This window comes from Hemitrygon akajei, chromosome 30 (genome assembly GCF_048418815.1).
Source record: "Hemitrygon akajei chromosome 30, sHemAka1.3, whole genome shotgun sequence".
Lineage (NCBI taxonomy): Eukaryota > Metazoa > Chordata > Chondrichthyes > Myliobatiformes > Dasyatidae > Hemitrygon > Hemitrygon akajei.
In genome coordinates this window covers 31331904-31356992 of record NC_133153.1, presented here as the reverse complement: position 1 = coordinate 31356992, position 25089 = coordinate 31331904, and the positions used below count along the sequence as shown (strand labels likewise).

The 25089-nt window shown below is 41.3% G+C and overlaps 1 long non-coding RNA gene across 1 annotated transcript in view; it reads right to left on the bottom strand.

The window, feature by feature from the left end:
- Nucleotides 1–3191: 3191 nt before the first annotated feature.
- The window catches only part of LOC140718748 (uncharacterized), a 244740-nt gene continuing 222842 nt past the window's right edge, over nt 3192–25089 (bottom strand). The window contains exon 3 of the long non-coding RNA XR_012096778.1: nt 3192–4471. This is a non-coding gene — a long non-coding RNA (uncharacterized lncRNA). The remainder of the gene's footprint in view (nt 4472–25089) is intronic.

Sequence of the window (25089 nt, the reverse complement as noted above, 5' to 3'; positions counted from 1 at the left end):
CATCCCAAAGATGTGTGGCTTGGTAGATAAGCTCTACAGAGATGTAGATGATTTATAAAATTTGGAGGAAATTAATGGGCATGAAAGGATAATAGGCTACAGGAATAATTAATGGGAGATGTGGTTATTCTGTGGAGCCAGTACCTATCTCTCTCTCTCTCTCTCTCTCTCTCTCTCTCTCTCTCTCTCTCTCTCTCTCTCTCTCTCTCTCTCTCTCTCTCTCTCTCTCAGCAGGATAACAGAGCACTCTGGTCAAATGAGCCTGTGCTGCCCAATTATGCCCATATGACCAATTAACCTAGTAACCTATACGTCTTTGGAATGTGGGAGGACACTGGTATGTGGGACCTTGGAGGAAACCCACACTGTAAATGAGAGAATATAAAATCTCCTCACAGATACGGGCAGAAATGAGCCCGAGTTGCCGGCACTGTAATGGCATTATGCTAACTGATACACTACCATATCGCCTCATAGACTTTATGGGCCACAGTAATATCGTTAAGCATCATTAGGAAATATGGAGAAAGATTTTCCTCACATGCTCCTTCTATCTGTCAGCTAAACTTTTTTAAGTTTGCAACTCCTAGTCTTCAAACTGTTTCCCATAACTTATGCTCATGAGGTAAGAACCAAGAGTATACAGACAGCCCCCTGCAAAACTTGTTTGTACAGTCCCAGTTTACCCTTAATGACATCAGCCCTCAGCACCAACTGATCTTGCTGTCTAACATTCACAAATGACACAAAAACCCACAATGTATTTGCTACCATTCTAGTGACCAAAAACAAACATTTAACAAACAAGGAAAGAGAGAATGACTCAACTCCAACTGTTTTACAATCAGAATCAGGTTTAACATCACTGACAAATGTCATGAAAATTTGTTATGTCAGAAATTGTGAGGTAGTGTTTGTTGTCCATTCAGAAGTCTGATGGTGGAGGGGAAAAATTGTTTCTAAAATGCTGAGTGTATGTCTTCAGGCTCCTGTACCTCCTCCCTGGTGGCGGCAATGAGAAGAGGGCATCTCCTGCATGACGGGGGTCCTCAATGACGGAGGCATCGCCTTTTGAAGAGGTTCTCGAAGGCAGGGAGGCAAATGTCAATGTTTGTTTACTTCCAGAACAGCAGTGCTCTTCTGCACAGGAAAAGGCAAAAATCAGCTCTGACTTCAATCAATAGGAGTACTTTGAAATAAACAAAGGACCTCATGTGAAGCTGAAATCCAGGCAAATTCAAAACCCCAGCCAATGCTCATTTGCCATATTTTTACAGAATGCCTTCATTATTATTGAGAGACCAAACTGAAGAATTCATTACTGACCATAGGAGAAGGAAACTAGAGGACTGCATTTGCACTGCTTGTCTTCTTTTGCACGTTGGTTGTTTGTCAGTCTTTGTTTTTGTGTAGTTTCTCATTGATTCTGTTGCGCTTCTTTGTTCTACTGTGAATGCCCTCAAGAAAATGAATCTCAGGGTTGTACATGGTGACATAGATGTACATTGATAATACATTTAGTTTGAACTTTAAACTATGATCTTTAAGAAGTCAAGCTCCAACTACAGGGTGATTGATTGGAAGATGAGAGGGGAGGATGCATCATTAAATTAAGTTCCTCAGGCCACTGGGTCCATGGCAACCACTGAGCATCCATTTTAACTCTTGACCCACTCTAAACCATTCTATTGTCCCCAGGCTCCCATCAGCTCCATCTCAAATTCTTCCACTCATCCAGCAACCCATAAAATTTAGGGAGATGTGAGGCATGCACAGCACCCAGAGGAAACTCATATGGCCACAGGAAGAACACGCAAACTCCACTCAGAGAGCACTGGAGGTCAAGACTGAATCCAGGTCAGTGGAGTCGTGAAGCCATAGTTCTGTCAGCTGTGCCACTGCCATCCAGTTTTGTTTAATGATATTAAACTTGCATTCTAAGTCTGTTTTTTAAAATAAAATGAAGTTATCACAAATTAAGAAATTTCTGAGCCCTGAAGTCCTGTGAATCATAGTGTTGGATTTAATTCTGGTATAAATTCAGCAGCACAGATACACAAAATCTTAGGGTAAAGATTCAGAGTCTTTTCCCTAGGCTTGGGGAGGCTAAAACTATAGGGTATAGGCTTAAGATGAGATGGGAGCAACTTAAAGGAGATCTGAGGGGCAAGTTTTTTCACACAAAGGGTGGCAGTCAATGAATAGCTGCCAGAGGGAATGGTAGAGTTTAAAAGGCATTTGGAGAGGTACTTGGACAGGGAAAACCAAGAGGGGTTGTGCTCTAATGCAGGCTCATGGGATTTCGATAGAAAGGCTTCATAGATAGTATGGCCAAGTTGAACCATGGGCTGTTTCTGTACTCCATTTGGCTCCATTTGGATGCCGTTTGCTGGTCAGATCCTTGCTAACTTCAGTCAGCAGCAAGACGCAGAGACAGTTTGTTGTACTGAGACAGAAAATGCATACTTACTTCACAAAGCAGAATTTTGAAAATTTTAGTTATTTTAAGATTGTTTTCTGATTGTCCTAATTAAGCAGCTCAGGACCAGAAAATTCAAAGCTAAAGCTTAAATATCAATTACTCTTGTTAAATTTAGGATTTTAGTCTAAGAAGGACACATGAACCACACTTTTGTGTTGAAGCAAAGGTTGTTGTCCTCTTTTTAGTTGAACCTAAAAGAAGATAATGGGCCAACTATACTTTATACTTATTGTCAGTCTGTTCATATATAGTTTTCATAAATTCTATCATATTTCTTTATTTTCCTGTAAAGACCTACAAGAAACCATATCTCAAGGTAGCATATAGTGGCATAGTACTTTGAAAATAAATTAATTCGACTTCATTACTTTGACTACTTATTCAATTTAATGGCAGAATTCCACCTATTTAATGTGCCAATGTTGCTCCTGTTTTGCACACATTAAAAGGTGAGACAATGTTGGCTTTAAACACCAAAGAATAGGGAATGGATCAGTGATTTTATTTATTTTTTGTTCTATATTGTGTATTGCATTGAACTGCTGCTGCTAAGTTAACAAATTTCATTATACATGCCCGTGATAATAAACCTGATTCTTATTCTGATTCTGACTTCAACACATGGACAGGACCAAAAATTACTCTCTGCAAAATGGGAAAATGAATGAAGGAACTCTGACAACAGATCTTGACAACAAACTCAATTTTATTAGATGCCATGGACAATTCCAGTCGCAAATCAAAGCATTGAGAGACTAGCGTGGTGCCGATTCAGGGTTCGTATCCCGTTCTCAGTCGCTGTTGCATCCAGAAAGATTGTTTCCACTACTGGTTTCGAATCATGGTAGCGTAGCAGTTAGTGCAACACGATGACAACTCAAGACGTTCTGGAGTTCAGAGTTCGGAGTATAACTCCGGCACCATTCTGTAAGGAGTTGCTGTATTTCCTCCTCGTGGAATGCATAGGTCTTGCCCAGGTGCTCCTGTTACCTCTCACAGTCCAAAGAAATACCATATAGATTAACTAGTCATTGGAAGTTGTCCTGTGGTTGTGTGGTTGCTGGGGTGGCATGGTTCAAATGTCTGGAAGGACCTGCTCTGTGCTGTATTGCTAAATAAATTAAAACTGACTCATTTTGATGGTCTTCCTTTCCTGTGACTGCAACCAAGAGGAAAAGAAGTGAGATTGATTTTAGCTATGAATGTTTCCCTTAACAAATTTATCCAGCAAAACTGGCAGATTTTCGACTGTAGGATGAAGAGTGTAAATTGAGTGGAGTACAGACGCATTGTAATCACGCATGGTTTTAGTTCTTCATTACTTTTCAGGGCTTTGGTTTTAAAAGTGGAAGACTTCCATTGTACAGTAGAGAAAATTGGTCCTCTTACCCATCAGCCCCTATGCTGAAAAGATGTGGTCACTGCAACACTAGGTAAACCACAATGCATTGAGAAACTAAAATGAAGCTGAATGAGTATTGGAATGAGAACTAGCACACGAGGGGAGGGATGTCTGTTTTTCAGTTCATGGTAAAGCAGGAGAAATCACTTTTCAGGGTTGTCCAAAATCCTGAAGGATAAGCAGCAGAGAAAGGATATAAATACAGAGAAGATAATTAGCACTGTCAAGGAACCCCACCATTCAGACCATGCTCTCTTCTAACTGCTGCCTTCAGGAAGGAGATACATGAACCTTAGGTCCTACACCACAAGGTTCAGGAACAGTTACTACGCTTCAACCATCTAAACTCCTGAACCAGCAGGGTAACTTCAGTCACCTCAACACTAAACTGATTCCACAACTTACAGACTTTCAAGGACTCTCCAACTCATGTTCTCAGTATTATTTATTTACTTATATGTTTACTATTGTTATTTGTTTCTCTTTTTGTATTTGCACAGTTTGTCTTCTTTTCCACATTGGTTGCTTCTCAGTCTTGGCTTGTTTGTAGCTTTTCATTGGCTCAGTTGTACTTCTACTGTGGATACCTGTAAGAAAATGAATCTCGGGTTAATATATGGTGACATGAACTTTCAACTTTGAACTTTGAACATGGGATAGTGGCAGCCATATTATTATCAACATAAAGCAGTTTTAAACTATCAGAAAGTGTTAGATGGTGAATAAAAATGATTTAAGGATGTAGAACAATACAAAGTGAACGAAGCAGTACTGTCACTGATGAGTGGAATGGGAAAAGGATTCTGCTGAATGCAGAGTTTGCCTGAAATATCACTCAGATTACACCTTCCTTGCTTGTGCAGCAGATGGCACACTAAGTATAAAAGAGGAGCAGTAAAACTCTTCAAGCATCAAGGATCAACTTTACTCACCACATACATTTGCAAGTATTAGGAATTTGCTGTGGTGTGTTGGTCAGAGCATGACATGAAGCAATAATCAACAGTTATAATGAATAAGTAATTAAATAAAAATAAAGTTAGAGGTTAACGTGATAATAAGCGCAAGAGATTCTGCAGATGCTGGAAATCCAGAGCAACACAAACAAAATGCTGGAGGGACTCAGCAGGTCAGGCAGCATCTGTGGAGAGGAACAAAGAGCAGGACTGATGAAGGGTCTTGCCCCAAAAAGTCACCTCTTTATTCCTCTCCATAGATGCTGCCTGCCCTACTGAGTTCCTGCAGTAGTTTGTGTATCTTACTCTAGAGGTTAAAGTACAGATTCAGTCCAACAGGCAGAGCAAAGCATCCCGAAGCTCAGTCAAAAGCACAACATAGGGTACGAGTATGTATTCATCTCCTTGAAAAAGAGATTCCCACATCTAAAGAAGGCACACAAGTGAAGAATGTTACTGTAAGAGCTTATTCCTGGTTTTTGCTGATCTTAAGATAATAGAATCACAGTGAGTGGTTCATACCAGCTGAGAAAGGTTAATCGCGCTTCCCACCTCTCTGCCTGTGGCCTTGTAGTATTCAGCACTTCAAATGTCTTTCCAAACACAGTTTAAATGCATGGAGGATTCTTGCCCAGAAGTTCTTTGCATGTGGTCAATGGAATTGAATTTTGGAGGTAGAGTATATCACATTATCACTGCTGCGTAACATGTTAAGGCCTACTGACTACAGATCAATTTCTAAAGATTTGACTTTGGCTGTCTTTGCTGTAGTGAACTCCACATCATCACCACCCTCTGGGTGGAGTTTCACATCACCTTCCTTTATTCCTTCTTATATGGCTCGACACATTGACCTCCCTGCTGAGGGAAACAGAGTGACAAACAAGGCACTTTATACCTCTCAGTGAAATCTCTCCTCTGCCTCCTTGCTTTCAAGGGAAACAACTCTGGCATATCCATAAGGTAAGGTTGCTGGAAGAACTTAGCTGGTCAGGTGGCATCTCTGGAGGGAAATGGACAGGTGATGTTTCATGTCACTGGTGCTCCCTTGGATCCACCTATCACTTACGAGCTCTTGCTTCACTGCTTCCTTTCACATGTTTATACTGGCTATCTCCCCTCTATCTTTCAGTGCAGATGAAGGATTTTAACACAACACATTAACTGCTTATTTCTCTACACAAATGCTGCTGGACACCATGAGTTCTCCAGCATCTTGTTATTTTGTTTTGCTCTAGGCTCCAGCAACTGCAATATCCCATTATTTCCAGTCTTTCCCTATAACTAAAGTTCTCCAGTCCTAGCAACAAATCCTTGCAGTATCATAGATTGTATACTTTGTACTGCTATCATCTTCCTCCTTTGGCAGTGAATGGAATTGGCTTTATAAAGATAGATAAGATATAGAGGGAGGAAAGTTGTTTCCATAAGTAAGTGAGGCTAGAACTAGAGCACTTCCCTCAAGATTCTGGTGAGTGATTTTAGGACAGAGCTGAGGAGGAACAGCTTTTCCCAGGGAGCAGTGAATCTCTGCCCAGAGAAGCAGTAGAGACTACTTCAGTAAATATATTTAAGACACATTTAGATTTTTGCATAGTAGAAATACTAAAGTACAGTACTGTGCAAAACACACATATAATAAACACATGTAATAACTTTATGTATTGCACTGTACTGCTGCTACTGCAAAAAAATTCTTGACATATGTGAGTGATGAAAATCTGATTCTGATACGGGTCTCTATTGTGGACTGAGAGTGGGAACAGGGCAGGAGGAGGAGAATCATGGTTGGGAAAAGGGGAAGGGAGATGGCAGAGAGCAGGAAGCACCAGAGAGACATTCTGTAATCAATAAACCAATGGTTTGGCAGAAATCAGCAAACTTTCCTGGTCCTTAACTTGGTTCAGCAGCCTACATAAAGAGGTAGATCTACTTGGTTAACAGGCAGTAGGCTCTACCTGTCAAAAGGAAACCAGTGCTGAGATTCAAAGTTCAAAGTAAATTTACTATCAAATGACATATATGGTACCGCATACAACCCTGAGGTTCATTTTCTTGCAGGCATGCTCAGTCGATCCAAGAACTATAATAGAATCAATGGAAGACTGTACCCTACAAGACAGACAAGCAACCGTTGTGTAAAAGACAACAAACCATACAAATACAAGAGAAAAAAATAAATAATAATATTATATAAGCAATGAATATCAAGAACTTGAGATGAAGAGTCTTTGAAAGCAAGTCCATAGATTGTCAGAACAGTTCCATGCTGGGCAAGTTAAGTTGCGTCTTGTGTTCTCGATACTTTTTGCTTATTTATTATTATTAATATTCTCTTCATCAAGGTTCTCTTTAAAGCTGATCATGAAACCTGAAACCTGCCAAGGAAAATTTCCAGGGGGTTATTTATTTCAAATTTTCTCCTTGTTTTATTTATTTTTCAGAATGAGGCATGACTGGCAAGGCTAGAATTGATTAATCCTTTCTCATTAACAGGCCTCTAATAGGCCATTTTCAGAGACTGCAGCTTGGCTGCGGACAGGAATGACAGGCAGGCCAGAATAGCGAAGGTTAGCAGATTTCATCCTCTGAAGAACATGAGCAAATAAGATGGACGTTTGCACCAATTCAGCAGTTTTATGGCACTAAAACTAAGACCAATTGTGTCTTCATTAGGAAATATAAGATTAAGTGAATCAACATGGTGGAATTTGAATTCAGGATCTGAGTTGTTTTCCTGGCCATCTGGGTTACTAAAAGATTAGCTTCATTTGTCACATGTGCATCTAAACTTACAGCAAAATGTCTCACTTACATCAAATCAAATCAGCAAGGATTCTCTTGTACTTTATTGAGATATGACATGGAATAGGCTGTTCCAACTCTTCGAGCCTCACTGCCCAGCAACTCTATTTAACCATAGCCTAATAATAGGACAATTTACAATCACTAATTAACTTACCGACGGTGGTGAACTACATATACCTGTCTGGACATGCCCCCCCTGCTGACTGCTCCTGTGGCTCCTCCCACTGACTGTGGCTCCTCCCACGGACCCCGGTATAAAGGCGATTGGGGACTCCGTCCCGGCCTCAGTCTCCAGGATGCAGTGTGGTGGTCAATTGCTGCTTGTTCTTTCTTCCAGACAATAAAAGCCTATATCTCGCCTCTCATCTCCGAGAGTTATTGATGGTGCATCACCAACCAGTACACCTTTGGACTGTGGGAGGAAACCAGAGCACCCAGAGGAAACACACGCAGTCAAGCGGGAATTGAACCCAGGTTGCTGGTACTGTAAAGCCTTGTGCTAACTACTAGGCCATCTGGACAACCCACAAGTGTCAGCACACTTCTGGTGCCAACAAAACATACCCATAACTTACTAACCCTAACCGTAAGTCTTTGGAATGTGGAGGGAAACTGGAGCATCTGGAGGAAACCCACCTGATTGCGGGGAGAATGCAAAGATGCCTTACAGATCGCAGCAGAAATCGTACCCCAATTCTAATTGAGTAATTTATCTGTAGCGTCAGCACTGCTGGGATACACTAACATGATCTCTATGTTTGAGTAGCTACTGTTCAGCTAAGAAAATAGATGGGATTGGCAGTGAGAAATTGTCCCTGCCTTTCTATAAAAGCACACTTCCCATTAGGGCCAACTTGTTAAAATGTTGAATTGACAAATATTTCTTCCTTCCCAAACCCAAAAGACTAAGGCAACTTACAATGTTTCCCATTCTCTATCCAATCCTTTATAATCAATCCCTTTACACCAGCGTGAAAGAGAGGTTCTGAATTAGGTGCCAATTTTAAAATCAATTTTCAGACTTCAAACATGAGAGATAAAGGTAATAAACTTATAGTGGCCCCTTTGAGTCTCATTTATGTATGGGCTCTGCTTTTCTTTTATTTATTTAGAGATGCACAATACTGTGCAAAAGTCTTAGGCACATATAAAAATCTGTAAAGTGAAGGTGCTTTCAAAAATAATGAAATTAAAAGTTTTTAAATAGAAACAGAAAACCTACAGCACAATACAGGCCCTTTGGCCCACAGTGCTATGCTGAATATGTACTTTCTTTAGAAATTACCTAGGGTTACCCATAGCCCGCTATTTTTCTAAGCTCCATGTACCTATCCAGGAGTCCCTTAAAAGACCCTATCATACCCGCACCCACCACCGTCACCGGCAGCCCATTCCACATACTCACCACTCTCTGCATAGAAAACTTACCCCTGACATCTCCTCTGTACCTACCAAGTATTAAAAAATTTACTATAAAGTGCAGTTTTTTGTTTCATATGGCATGGCCCAGGAGGGGCAGACACGAGCCTATCCGTTCGGGAGCCAGTGTTGGATCACTGTTCATCTGGCATCTCATCCACAGCCATTCCAACACGAGTGGCCCTGGTGGTGTCGCCTGTTGGAGTCCTTGAGGCACTCAAGTCTCCACATGTCGTCAATGTGTTGATCCAGGTTGTGGAAGATAAAGTGCAGTAAACAGCAAAAAAACTAAATTAGATCGGTATTTGGTGTGACAACCCTTTGCCTTTAAAACTGCATCAGTTCTCTTAGCTACACTCTAATGCAGCTTCATAAGAAAGCTGGCTGGTAGGTTGTTCCAAGCATTTTGGGAAACTTGCCGCAGTTCTTTTGAAGACTTGGCTAACTTATTTGCTTCTGTCTCTCCAGGTAATCCTAGACAGTCTAAACGATGTTGAGATCAAGGCTCTGAGGAAACCATACCATATGAAACCATACAAGCAATTCTAGGGTACCCAGGACTTTTGCACAGTACTGTACAGTAGCACAGTAACAGGCCCTTCAGGCCCAACAAGGCTGCACCATCCAGTTACACACGTGAGCAATTAACTTACTAATCCGTACGTCTTCAGAACGTAGAAGGAAACTGGTGCACCAGGAGGAAACCCATGTGGTCACAAGGAGAATGTGCAAACTCCTTACAAACTGCGGCAGCACTGAACCAGGGTCACTGGCGCTCTAAAGTGTTATGCTAACCGCCATATTACCATGCCACTTCCTGCCCAAAATATCCCCACCAATTCTAAATTTCCTTAAGACAATTAATCTTATGAGGCAAAGAACCCCATTCAATGGATGGAGTTTAAATCAGTCCAGACAGACATAGATTGTGCAAGGTGTGTTAACTTAAAATTGTGATCATAATTGAAGATCCATAAGAAAGGGTTCATAGACTTTTTTAAATTAAATTTTATGTTGTTCAGAATGCAAGTCTGTATCAATTCAACTAATTCAGTATGAGGAATATAGTGACTTGAATTTTAAGTGTGTCACATAACGGTAACATATCAAATGGATGAGAAAATAAAACTTTCCTCTCAAAACATCAGCAGCAGGCAGTGGGAAAGAAATGAATTCTCGATCTGAGAGGCAGGGAATAAATGCGCTACCTCTGTAAAATGTGGGTTTTCAGCAAAATGGCTTTATTCCAGGAAGAAATGAAAGGAGAAGTCAGCAATGTGGACAAAATGGGACTTTGGTTCAAATTCACAATTCCAGTCATAAATAACGATTGTCCTTCGTTTTGTTTACAAACACTGATATGAGAAGGGCTGGGAGGAAGGGGTGAGTTGTTTCCCATGGATTGGCAGGGGTAGAGATCCAAATATAGTGGTGTTTCTGTTTTGTGGTCTCCTTTGCTAATGAGCAATGGCCAGACCATCAGAAATAACTCAGTGCCGATTGTTAAAAGGCAGAAGATGGCAAAACAATGGAGCCAAAAAAAAAAACCCCAGTGCTTTCAAATCACGAGGAACTGGGATGTCTGTGGGCATTTCTCGGAGAGCTTATTGAGACTCTCGGTTCCCACTCTGTCTTTTCCCCCTCTCTTTCCCCATCCCCGACACTGGCTAGAACTATGCGTGACTGGTCTACACCATAAATAACCAGGCTTTTTGTTTGTGCACTAATTTGCAGCGACTTCAGACACCGTCTCCTTCCCCACATTGTACTTGTTCAATTCTCTATGTACAGCAGAACTAGAAGCTATGTTACCGCCTCAGCAGTGTTAGAAAGTGGCCCACAAGTTCTTTCAGAACAATTTAACTAAAAAGTTAACACAAGTCTATGTCTTCTCTTTATTAAACATTTCCCTCTAAGCAGTAATAGGGCTCAGATAGATATAGCTAATTTAACAAAATTCTCACAACGCATGTAAAACTACTTTTATAAATCTAATACTAATCGTGGATAGAGGAAAGTTTGTTTTAAAGGCAATGTACCTTTCTCTAAAAAGGAGGAATATCAGGGAACAAAAAGATTTATAAGTTCTGATATGAGTTCCAAGCTATCAATGGAAATGAAACACAAGAGGTTTTACAGATGCTGGACGTCATGAGAAACACACTCAGAATGCTGGAGAAATTCAACAAGGCAGGCAGCATCTACAGATGGGAATAAAGAATCAACATTTTGAGATGAGACCCTTCATCAGGACTGGAAAGGAGGGATGCAGAAGTAAGAATAAGAAAGCAGGGGAGGGGAAGGAATGCAAGTTGGCAGGTGATAGGTGAGACCAGATGAGGGGGAAGGTGGATGGGTGGGGGAGGAAGATGAAGGGAGAAGGTGGGAGGTGATAGGTGGAAGAGGTGAAGGGCTGAAGAAGGAGCCTGATAGGAGAGGTCAGTGGGCTATGGAAGAAAGGGAAGGAGGTGATGGGCAGATATGGAGAAGAGAAGGTGCGAAGGGCTAACCAAAATGGCGAAGGGAATAAGAAAGACGGGGAAGGTGGGAGAAATTCCTGGAAGTTAGAGAAATCGATGTTCGTGTCATCAGGTTGGAGGAAGCCAGATGGAATATGAGGCGTTGTTCCCCCAACCTGAAAGTGGCTTCACTGTGGTAATAGAGACCATGGACGGACATGTAAGTAAGGGAATGGGGCTGAACTGTAATGGGTGGCGACCAGGAAATTCTGCTTTTTCTGCAGGAGGGAGCGAAGGCGTTCAGCAACGCTGCCCCCAGTCTGCGTCAGGACTCACCGACGTAGGGGAGGCCGCATCAGGAGCAACAGATACCATAAGGATGTTCAGTAAAAGGACAGGCTGACTAATAACATCATAGCCATGATACTCAGGTGTGGTACTCATTGCAGATAGCCCGAATTACATTCATCCTTCCACTGTAGCCTGTCTTTTTCAAGATCCTGAAGGTGCTGTTTGTCCTTTCTCTGTAGTCTGGTAATTCCTGAGCTTTGAAAACACCTGGATAGTATAACAAAGGCCACCTATCACCACACCGATCCTCCATATCTCATCAATGGTACTGCACTTTCCACTATAAGACTTACCCTTTCATCTGGACAACACCGAAGAAAATAATTTGAAATATTTACAGATTTAAAATGATTTACAAAACATTACCAATGATTGTACTTTCAGGTATTCTTCATTATTACTTTTATGGCAGGAATAATTACAGCATAATTTTATGTAACCACACATCTGTAATGAGTGTTATTCCAAACACTCCCCATCTAATACACACAGTATACGATCATTTTTCTCATTCACTAAAATATAAATGAATTAGGAACACAAGCTGGTACCTTCTCTTAAGGGAGCACCTGTCATGCAAAGCTAAAAAGTGCATTGTGGCTGGTCACATCAATCGGTCTGCCCTGTGTTCAACACAAGCACAAATGCACATACTGTCTTTGATTTACCCTGGGCAGTGAAGCCAACTTTAGATCCCCAACCTCTATCCGAAATGAGCAAACACACACAGCACAAGCCAGGAACTACAACTCATATTCTCAGTGCTATTTATTCACTTAATTATTTGTTATTCTGTTGTTATTTGTATTTGCACAAATTGTCACCTTTTGCACATTGGCTGTTTGTCAGTCATTGGGTGTACTTTCTCCTTGATTTCTTTATTTCACTGTAAATGCTTGCAAGAAAATGAATATATGGTGACACACACACACACACACACACACACACACACACACACACACACACACACACACACACACACACTTTGATAATAAATTTACTTTGAACTTTGAACTTTGACATGAGGCCTTTTCATGAGCTAGTTTCTATTTGTAATGCAACTGAGTGCATCTGTTTCTGCTCTCCAGAATTTCAAGTGATGAAAAATGAAGTTTTAGAAATACAGTAGGTGCCTCAGAAGCATAGCAGTTAGCACAATATTGTCACAGCTTGGAGTGTCAGAGTTCAGAGGTCAATTCCAGCATCTTCTGTAAGGAGTTTGTACAATCCTCTCCATGAAGGTGTGGGTTTCCTCCGGGTGCTCCGGTTTCCTCACGCAGTCCAAAAACATACCAGTTAGTAGGTTAATTGGTCATTGTAAATTGTCCTCTGATTAGACTAGGGTCAAATAGGTGGGCTGCTGGGCAGTGCGATTCATTGGGCCAGAAGGGCCGGTTCTGCTCTGTATCTCTAAATAAGTACAAATAAATCAATAATATTTGAAATGAGCAACTCCCACAGAGCTATTGCAATGTGTGACGATTAAAGAAACGTTTGGTTCTGACACTGGTGTTCTTTAAAGATATTTGTAGAAACTGATCAGAGACCTGCATTAATTTTAGCTAATCATACCCTGCCCAGTTACTGGGGAACTACAAATTATCCTTGCCTTAGGGAGGGGTGAAACGTGAAATGAAACCCGGTTCCCAGCTCATGAGAGCTTTCTATTGAATCAGTCTGTTCATTGGAGGTGTGGGAGTGTCATCATTGGACAGGACTGAACTTAATCACGAAGCCAACCAGCATTGAATAGGCTTAGCAACTTCTGTATCAGGAGTACCACAGAAAGTATACAAGTTAAATGAAAGTAACTTGAATTTATGGAATGCCTTTCACATCTATTTAAGGATATTCAAAACAATTTAAAGGTAATGAAGTTCCCTAAAAGAAAAGGTTGAAGTTGACTTTTTGTCATATGAACATGTGCATATAAGTACAGGTGCAAAGAAAGAAATTACTCGCGGCAGCATCACAGACATGTAGCATCAGACACAGAACAGGCACAAAAACGTACTATACAAGAACACAAATAGGGCAAAATAAAGTGCAAAGTGGTCAAAATGTCATAGTGTTGAATTTAAAGAGCAAACACGAGGAAATCTGCAGATGCTGGAAATTCAAACAACAACACACACAAAATGCTGGTAGAACACAGCTGGCCAGGCAGCATCTATAGGGAGAAGCGCTGTCGACGTCTCGTGCTGAGACCCTCAGGACGAAGGGTCTCGGCCCGAGACGTCGACAGCGCTTCTCCCTATATATGCTGCCTACCCTGCTGTGTTCTACCAGCATTTTGTGTGTGATAGTGTTGAATTCTTGCTTTGTAAGAAACATGACATGCAAATTTGCACTCAGCAAGCTCCCTCGCATAAATCAGACGGACTGTTTTTAGGGATGTTGAGTCAGAGATAAGTTTTAGATATGACACCGCTGCTCTTTAAGATTGAATCGAAGTGTCATTTAAGAGGCTGCTGGACAAGCATGAATATACAGCAGCTGGACGGATATGGATTTTGTACAGGCAGAAGAGACTTAGTTCATTTCAGCATTGTATTCAGCGCAGATGTTGTGACTGAAAGGAGCTGCTCAATGTTCTATAATTCACGTGCCTTGGGATCTTATACCTGAGATGGCAGATGAGGCCTCGATTTCAACTCTCATCCAAATAACGTGCTTTGAAATTCTGCCTCTGACTTTCATGTCAAAGTAGGGTGGGAATTTAATCTCTCACCGCCACAAATTTTGCAGCCAAAAAAATCCAGCATTTGGGGATATAATAGATCTGAGGTACCCTGGGATAGGCTTGTGCTGTGAGAATAAAATTTTTGATCCCGTCTCTTGCCTGCCAAGTTAGTTTAAGGCGTAATGGGTTCATTTTGTAGGAAGATTGAGGGATATGCCGAGAAGATGCAGTGGGAAGGGCTGATCCCTGGTAACTTGCCAGGCTGCCGAGGGCAATAGGCTTTTCAGTGTCCCTGAAATCTTGTTAGTGCCAAGCCCCAGCGTGAGTCATCACCTGCAAGATAGAAGTGAGAGAACAAGAATGGAGAAAAGAAAAATATTATCAAAACGCCTTCCCATCAGATGGTCAAATACAATTCACGTTTAAAGTTGGGCATGGTGGGGGGAGGGGTTGTTGGTAGCCGGATGCCTACAATAGAAGCAATAAACCCAATCAGATCTGTAGTGAAAGCAAAGTGTTTTTTTATTGTCTTTTAAAGCTGCTTTTAGACAATAGCTCTTATGCAGACAATATAAAAACAGTATTCATGCAGTCCCTCACAGTAAAGTACTCCAGTATGTTTCAACAGCTTTGGAATTCGATTAGTAATAACAAAAATCAAACACTATTTAATTAGAAGACAGTTTATTTAAATCAGCCTCGGAAGCGTGTGTATTTGTGAATGTGATGGGTAAAGAGAAGAGAGAAGGGGGAATTCAAAGACCTCGGACAAGAGCCGTTTGTTGTGCATTCTCTATTTTCCTCAGTGCTAACGTTTGGTGAGGCTCCAGTGAATTTGATTAACAGCACATTAATTGCAGAGTATGAGGGCTTGCTTAGAATGGGGTGATTGTTCCTGGCAGCCTGGATACTGACATATGCACTTGGTATGTCCTGACTCCCGACGTCACCTCATCATTAAGATTCTCTGAGATTCTTCCCGCCTGACTCTGAACCACGAGAAAAGCTCTGAAACAAATTGTATTCCTTTCCATAGTGATTTTTTTTATGCCGCTTGATTAATACTGTGCAAATGCTGCTCAGGGCAATCATACGCTGTTAAAATGTGAGGAAAAATATGATCCCATCCTTTTATTACTTGTAACTCATTCATTGCCATGTTCTCAGGCACCCCTTTGTGTCACCTCCTCTCTTGCACAGAGCATAGTCTATAGGTGCAAACTGCCCTCCACTCTGCAATTGAATGGCTAATTTACTTGTCACTCAAGACTCAGGTGCCAACAGGATATTGAACAAAGGAAGGCACTATAGCCAAGTCAGCTCTGGTCCTAATTCTGAGAACTGTATCTTCACCTTTTCTACCAGGATTGACTGAGTGGATCAATAGCCGAACTGTAGCCGATTGTGTTGGCTGAGTCTAGGCATGTTTAAAGTGTTGTGTACTTAATTTTTCAATAATATTTGAGTAAGCGTATGTACATTTATTGTTTGAGTTTTCTTGTTTGCTTAAATAATTAATTATGGGTTATATGTAAAAATATGTTAATCCGATGCATCACACACAAAATGCTGGTGGAACGCAGAAGGCCAGGCAGATCCTATAGATGCTGCCTGGCCTGCTGCGTTCCACCAGCATTTTGCGTGTGTTGCTTGAATTTCCAGCATCTGCAGATTTCCTCGTGTTTGCTTTTTAATTGGATGCATCATCGCTCTCCCACGTGATATGTGTGCACCTCGCTAAAGGTGAAAAAAAAGCTCGAACAACTCCCGTATTTTCGGACTCCCCTGCTTTATTTGAATTAATTTAATGTTCAGAAGTTACGAAACATAACAAAAAGAAAAAGAAAGTCAGAGAGACCGACAAAGGAAAGGAACGAGAGAAATGGAGAGAAAAAGCAAAAGATTAATAAAGATGGGGTGGGGCAGTCGCAGAGCATAACGCTTTACAGTGCCAGTGATCAGAAGATTAGGGTCAGTTTCCACTGCTGTCTGTCGGGAGTTTGTACATTCACCCCATGACTCTCTGACCCTGTGGGTCTCCTCCAGATGCATCGGTTTCCTCCCACATTCCAAAGACATTCAGGTTAGGGCTAGTAAGTTGTGGGCATGCCATGTTGGTGGTGGGAGAGTGTGGTGACACTTCCAGGCTGTTCCCGGCACACCCTCGGACCGCGTTGGTCGTTGACTCAAATGACGTATTACCCTGTATGTCACAGTGAAGTTTCCATGCACGTGATAATTAAAGCTAATCTTTAAAAAATATGAAGAGGAGACAGAAAGCAGCACATTGACTGTTTTGCAAGATGATTTGAATACAGCATAAAGATCGCTCACTGGAAATATCGAGAGCACTGGTGAGAATATTGTGTACATGTCTTGTCCTTCTTTCTAAATAAGATATACTTGATACAGAAAGAATGAAATATAACATCACCAGACTGGATCTTGCAATAGGACTTGAGGGTTTTGTCCTATGAAGAGAAATTAAACAAATTGTATCAGTACTATCTAAGGTTCAGAAGACGGAGACATGATGTCATTGAAGCATGCTAATTTTTATGAGCTTTAACATGGCAGATACAGGAACTATATTTCCACTTGTGGAGACGGCCTTAAACATTCTCAAAATAAGGAGGTATTGACTCAAAGGTCAAGTGAAAAGAAGTTATTTTCACACAGAACACAGTGAGTGCCTGCAATGTTCCACCCAGTAAAGACTAAAGAGTAGCTTTATTTGTCACTTGACAATCAAAACATCAAAATGTTCAGTGAGTTGCTTTGTTTGTGTCAATGACTAACACCGTCTGAGGATGCGCTGGGGGCAGTCCACAAGTGTTGCCGTGCTTCCCGTGCCTAAATAGCATGCCCACAACTTACTAACCCTTGCTAACCTGTATGTCTTTGGAACGTGTGAGGACACTGGAGCGCCTGGAGGAAGTCCATGCGGTCTTATTGAATGCTGAGCAGACAATAGAGGGCAAATGGCCGCCGCCTGCTGACGAAGACACAAGAGACTGCAGATACAGGAGTTCCGATCAACAAGCAAGCTTCTGAAGAAACTCAGTGGGCTGAGCAGCATCTGTGGGAAGAAGAGGAAAGGGATTGAAACCTAAAAAGTCAACTATTCCTTTCCTCCGACAGATACTGCTGAACCCACCGAGTCCTTTCAGAAGGATGTTCATTATTCCTGCTCATGTTCCTTATACCGTTATGAAGAAAGGGATACAGGGAAAACTTAGAGCGATCCGGGGGGATAAAAGAGACAAGAAAGGAGAGGAGTAGTGAGCAAGTGAGAGAACTTGCATTTATTTAGCAATTTTCGTGACTTCTGGATGTAATACAGAGATTTGCAGCCGTTGTCAATGTCAAAAGACTAAGGAACTGATTGTAGACTTCAAGAGAGGGATCCTGAGGTCCCTGAGCCAGTTATCATCGGAGGATCAGAGATGGAAAAGGTCAGTATCTTCAAATTCCTGGGAGTCACTATCTCAGACGACCTGTCCTGGACCCATCACATAAATATTATTGCGAAGAAAGCACGACAGTGCATCTACTTCCTCAGGAGTCTGCGGAGGTTTGGCATGTCATCGAAAACCTTGGCAAACTTCTATAGATGTGTGGTGGAAAGTGTATTGACGGGCTGCATTATGGCCTGGTACGGGAACACCCATGTCCTTGAGTGGAAAATCCTACCGAAGGTAGTAGATTCAGCCCAGTAAATCACGGGTAAATCCCTCCCAACCATTGAGCTCATCTACTTGAAACATTGCCGTAGGAAAGCAGCATCCATCACCAAGTGTCCCCACCACCCAGGCCACGCTGCCAGCAGGTAAAAGGTTCAAGCGTCTCAGCACTCGCACCACCAGGTTCAAGAACAGTTACTACCCCTCAAAAGGGGATAACTACACTCATTTAAGGACTCTGTTATATTGTTATTTCATGTTCATTATTTACTTATATATGCATTTTCACAGTCTGTTTACAGTTAACAGTTCCTGATATTTACAGTTTACAGTTATTGTTCTATGGATTTGCTAAGTATGCCCACAGAAAAAGAATCTCAGTGCTGTATGTGGTAACATGTATGTACTCTAATAATAAATTTTACTTTGAACTTGGGAAGTATACTTGAATCTGGAATCATTAATACAGGAGATTCTGCAGAGTAACATACTCAAAATTCTGGAAGAACTGAGCAGTTCAGGCATAAACTGAGCTTCCTGTAGAAGTAGTAGAGGCCAGTTCAGTTGTGTCATTTAAGGTAAAATTGGATAGGTATATGGACAGGAAAGGAGTGGAGGGTTATGGGCTGAGTGCAGGTAGGTGGGACTAGGTGAGATTAAGAGTTCGGCATGGACTAGGAGGGCCAAGATGGCCTGTTTCCGTGCTGTGATTGTTATATGGTTATATAAAGAGTCGATATTTCAGGCCGAGACCCTAATGGTGTTGTTGCTCTTCACTGGAACTGCCTGGAATGACAGCATCTGCAGTATCTCTTGTGTCTCAGTACTCACAGGGATGTTTGATCTTTGATGGTTCTAATACCATCCTGATAGTGAGGTTTGTTCTGTCTTCACAGAGAGCCTATCGCATGAAAAAAAAAGAACCTCTATCCATTACCTTCAAGCAAACCAAATATGAAAAATAAAATCCATACAGCTGCAGGTTTGCTTGCTGGTGGTACCTCCCTGCAATTCAGTGAACAGACTGCTCTCCGTCACCTTCACACCCAACATGAAGGAGGAATGTTTGACATTCTGTTTAAAGAGTGAACTCTGCAAAACATGCTCCAGTCATTGTCAAAGGTTGGAGAGAAAAACCTGTTCAGTGGCTAGACTTGGTTCTCTCCATTATGCTTGTGCCCACCACCGAGTTGGATATTAATCCTTAAACAAAATTTGAGCTTTGCCCATTGAACAACCTATAATTATGGAACAAAGACACAGCGTCCTTGAACTGAAAGGCGGATTCAATAATAACCCAAGAATTCTCTTTTGTTAAATCGCTTCATAGATTTCTGAGAGTTTATAATGTTCTGTGCTGCATCAGACCTTCAAATGACAACATCAAAAAGCATAACATGGGATTTGGGTTCACGCTCTCATTGAAGGGTGAAAATGTCTCGATTCTCCGGACTGGCTGCACGAGTCTGGATGATATGAACTTGGCTTAAGTGATCCTTACACGTCATTAGTTCACACTTAAAATGCTGGAGGAACTCAGCAGGTCAGGCAGCATCTACGGAAATGAATAAACAGTCAATGTGTCGTGTCATGACCCTTCTTCAAAACTGGGAAGGAAGGGGGAAGACAGCAGAATAAAAAGATGGGAGGTGCAAAGAGAACAGCTCCAAGGCGATAGGTGAAGCCAAGTGGCTAGGAAAGCTAAAGGGCTGGAGGGGAAGGAATAAGATAGGAGAGAAGAGTGGACCATAGGAGAAAGGGAATGAAGAGGGGAATGAAAGTGATAGGCAGGTGAGAAAAGATAAGAGGCCAGAGTGGGAAATAGATGGGAGGAGGTGGTAATTTTTTTAACCAGAAGGAGAAATTGATATTCATGCCAACAGATTAGAGGCAACCAGATGGAATATAAGGTGTTGCTCCTTCATCGTGGCACAAGAGGAGACTATGCGCCGTCATGTCGGAACAGGAATGGGAATCAGAATTAAGATGTTATTGATTCGCTTCCCTAATTCGATAGGTCATGGGGTGAAAGGGCAAAAAGCAGGAATATACAATACTTCCAAAATTTACCAAGAAATACGTGTTGAAGTATATTGTTGAGATAACATAGCACAAATTCATGTTGAACTGAAGCTGTATTTTAGTCCATGAAGGAATAATATAATTATATGTAGACAGCTTTATTCTATATGGGGAAGGACTATATATATATACACACACATAAATCTATATATATATATACATATAGGGTTCTGGAAAGGGAGAGGCTGGTTCAGGTGAGGAAACACCTCAATTATTGTAGTAGCGTACCACCTACAGGGTGGGGGGGGGGGAGTCACATGAGTGGCAGCTGTCCTATCGGGTTTAAGCAATGTACAGTACTCTGCAAAAGTATTTGGTACATATATACTATAGCTAGATGTCTAAGATTTTTGCACGGTACTGTATTTGACAACGTGGAGAGGAGAGTGAGTTTGTAGATCCGGCAGGAGAAAAGAATGTTGGGAATGATGAGGGTGGAGTGCCATGGGAGGGGTAGGGGACAGGTGGCAGAGAAGGAGTGCCAGGGGTGGGGGAGGAATGGCATAGGTGTAGGCTCACCCATCCCTGAGACACCAGGCAAGGTCATTCGATTCCAAACAATTGGTTTATTGATCATTACAAAATGTCTCTCTGGTGCTTCCCACCCCTCCCCTTTTTTCAACCATGATTTCCCCACTCCCTGCCCCCTTCCCACTCTGTCCACAATTGAGACCCATAATAGAATCAGGTTTATCATCACTCACATGTCATGAAATTTGTTTTTTTTTGTAGCAGCAGTACATAAAATTACTACTGTACTGTGCAAAAGTCTTTGGCATCCTAGCTATGTGTGCCTAAGACTTTTGCACAGTACTGTAATAGAACAGTGCTGGAAGTATTGACTATACATATAAGAAGGAAAGAGATTGCATGGTTTATTCTTGCAAATTTTTTTAATATGAAGAAAATTTATTTTGATAATAAAATGACAAGAGTCTTGAGGAAGGGTCTCAGCCCAAAATGTCAACTGTTTATTCATTTCCATAGATGCTGCTTGACCTGCTGAGTTCCTGCAGCATTTTGTGTGTGTTGCTCTGGATTTCCAGCATCTGCAGACTCTCTCATGTTTATGATTAACATGAGAATAAAATGAACGATGCTTTACTCTGTGGGCAGGATGTCACCAGGTTCCCTCCTGGAAAGTGCATCATATCGCAGAATCAAAAAAAGAAAATTTAAACAGAAAACACAACAGCAAAGGGAAGGTTCAAATCTCTTTAATGTTAATGTCCTTGCTTTGTCTATGCAGTGATCACATGGTGTCCTATCAGTTGCTGGACCTTGCTGTAAAAGAGACAGGAGATATGAAGCTGTAATTTCTCTCTATTCTTTAACAGAAGATAATAGCAGGCTATTCTGCCCTTCACGTCTGCTCTCCCTCTCACTAATATCATGGCCAATCTTTTACTATAGTGTGGTGAACTACATATACCTGTCTGGACACGCCCCCTGATGACTGCTCCTGTGGCTGCTCCCACGGACCCCTGTATAAAGGTGATGGAGGTCTGAGCCTGGCCTCTCAGTCTCCAGGATGTAGTATGGTGGTCACTCATTGCTTGTTCCTTCTTCCAGTCAATAAAAGCTGATAACTCGCTTTTACGTCTCAGAGTGAGTTATTGATGGTGCATCATATAGCACTAACATAACACCCTTAATTAATCCAAATACATAAATATATTAGTTGCAATTGACTAAATCTGCCAAAAGCAGTAACAGGTATACAAACAACACACACAAAATGCTGGTGGAACACAGCAGGCCAGGTAGCATCTATAAGGAGAAGCACTGTCGATGTTTCGGGCCGCGACCCTTTGTGTGTTGTTTGAGTTTCCAGCATCTGCAGATTTCCTCGTGTTAACTGGTATACAAGTAAGTCTTTATTTACACAGCAAACCTTTAGGAGAGAGAATCCAATAGAATCTACCATCCTGAAACAATGTTTTGCACTTCTTCAACACATATATAACAATAAGTGATTAACTGCAGTTTCAAATGCTACAATCACCTACTTAAATTTACCATTTGGAATCTCATCAAGTAAATATACAGAATTACATATTCACACATCCTGTAGCACATCCCAACTAGCAGAACCCCTCTGAATGTTCAATACTGGTGTCTATTCCAAAAGCCTCTAACTACCCAAAATATTCCCCTTTTTATTACAATGTTGAGGGATTGCTCCATGAATATACAACTAACCAGTAGATTAAGTGACAGCACTGAACTGCCCTACACCGTCCATGGAGCAACTTTAATAATAGTAGGAACATTCATCCATTGTATTTTCCTCTGCGGTTTCAATGGGATAGAATCAGAATGATTGGTTTCACCAGCCACAACGTATCATAAGACCACAAGACCATAAGATACATGAGCAGAGTTAAGCCATTTGACCCATGGAGTCTACACTGTCATTACATCATGGCTGATTTATTATCTCTCTCAACCCCATTCTCCTGCTTTCTCTCTGTAACATTTGATGCCCTGACTAATCAAGAACCTATCATCCTCCATTTTAAATATACCCAGGAACTTGGCCTCCACAGCAATCTGTGGCAATGATTTCCAAAGACTCACTACCCTCTGGTTCAAGAAATTCCTTTCTCATCTCTGTTCTGAATGGACATCCCTCTATTCTGAGGCTCTGCCCTCTGGTCCTGGACTCATCCACTATAGGAAACATTCTTTCCATTATCCACTCTATCTAGGGCATTCAATATTTGAAAGGTCTCCATGAGATTCCCCCCTCACTCTTCTGAACTCCAGAGAACACAGACAAGAGCCATTAAACCCTCCTCATATGTTAACCCTTCCATTCCCAAAATCATTCCTGTGAACCTGCTCTGGAACCTCTCTAATGCAAGCACATTATTTTTTTAGATAAGGGACCCAAATCTGCTTACAATACTCCAAGTGCTTTCTGACTAATGTCTTATAAAGCCTCAACATTACCTCCCTGCTTTTATACTCTAGTCCTCTTGAAATTAATGCTAACATTGCATTTGCCTTCCTTACCACTGACTCAACCTGCAAATTTATGTTTAGGGAATCCTGTACAAGGACTTCCAAGTCCCTTCGCACCTATGCCTTCATTCCTTCTACCAAAGTGCATAACCAAACACTTCCCTACAGTATATTCCATCTGCCATATTGCCTATTCTGTCAATCTGTCTAATTCCTTCTGCAGACTTCCTGCTTCTTAAACACTACCTACCCCTCCACCTATCTTCGTATTGTCTTCAAACAATGTCATAAAGCCATTAATTCCATCATCCAAATCGTTGATTTACAATGTTAAAAAAAAAGTGGTCCCAACACTGACCCTTGCAGAGCACACTTGTCACTGGCAGCCATCCAGAAAAGGCCCCCTTTATTCCCATACTTTGCCTCCTGCCAATTCAGCTAATCTTCCTTCCATGCTAGTATTTTTCCTGTGGTACCATGGACACTTATCTTTAAAGGAGCCTCATGTGCGGCATCTTGTCAAAGGCCTTCTGAAAACACAAGAAAACAACATCCACTGACTCTCCTCTCTCTGTTATTTACTCAAAGAGTAACAACAGATTTGTCAAGCAAGATTTCCCCTTATAGAAACCATATTGACTTCGACCTACTTACTTATGTGCCTCCAGGTACCCCAAAGCCTCATCATTAATAATAAACTCCAACACCTTCCCAACTACGGAAGGCAGGCTAACTGGCCTATAATTTATTTTCCTCTGCCTCCCCCCCATTCCCCCACTTCTTAAAGAGTGGAGTTACATTTACAGTCTTCCAGTCCTCCAGAAATATGCCAGAATACTGTGATCCTTGAAAGATCATTACTAATGCCTCCACAATTTCAGCTACCTCTTTCAGAACCCTAGGGTGTAATCCAGCAGGTCCAGTTGACTTATCTAACTTCATAACTTTCAACTCCCTAAGGATTTTCTCATTAGTAATAGCAACTGCACTCACTTCTGCCCCGATACTCTCAAATTTCTTGCATGTTCCTAGTGTCTTCCAAGTGAAGACTGACACAAAGTACTTGTTCAGTTTGTCTACCATTTCTTTATCACCATTACTACCTCTCTAACATCATTTTCTAGTAGTCCAATATCCACTCTCGCCTCTCTTTTCTTCTTTATATATCTGACAAATACTTTTGGTGTCCTCAATATATATTAGTTGGTTAGCTTACCTTCGTATTCCATCTCTTCTCTCCTTATAGGTTTTTAGTTGCCTTTTGTTAGTTTTTTAAAGCTAACTTCCCACTAATTTTTGCTATATTATATGCCTTCTCTTCTGTATTTATGCTGTCTTTGACTTACCTTGTCAGCCATGGTTATGTCATACTCTCTTTAGAGTACTTCTTCATCTCCTTTGGGATATATATATATATCCTGCACCTTCCAATTTGTTCCCAGAAACTCCAGCCATTGTTGTTCTACTGATATTCCTGCTAGTGTCCCCTTCTAATCAATATTGGTCAACTTCTCTCTCATACCTCTGTAATTCCCTTTACTTCAGTGTAATACTGATACTTCTAACTTTACAGACAGACAGACATACTTTATTGATCCCGAGGGAAATTGGGTTTCGTTACAGCCGCACCAACCTAGAATAGTGAAGAAATATAGCAATATAAAACCATAAATAATTAAATAATAATAAGTTAATCATGCCCAGTGAAAATAAGTCCAGGACCAGCCTATTGGCTCAGGGTGTCTGACACTCTGAGAGAGGAGTTGTAAAGTTTGATGGCTACAGGTAGGAATGACT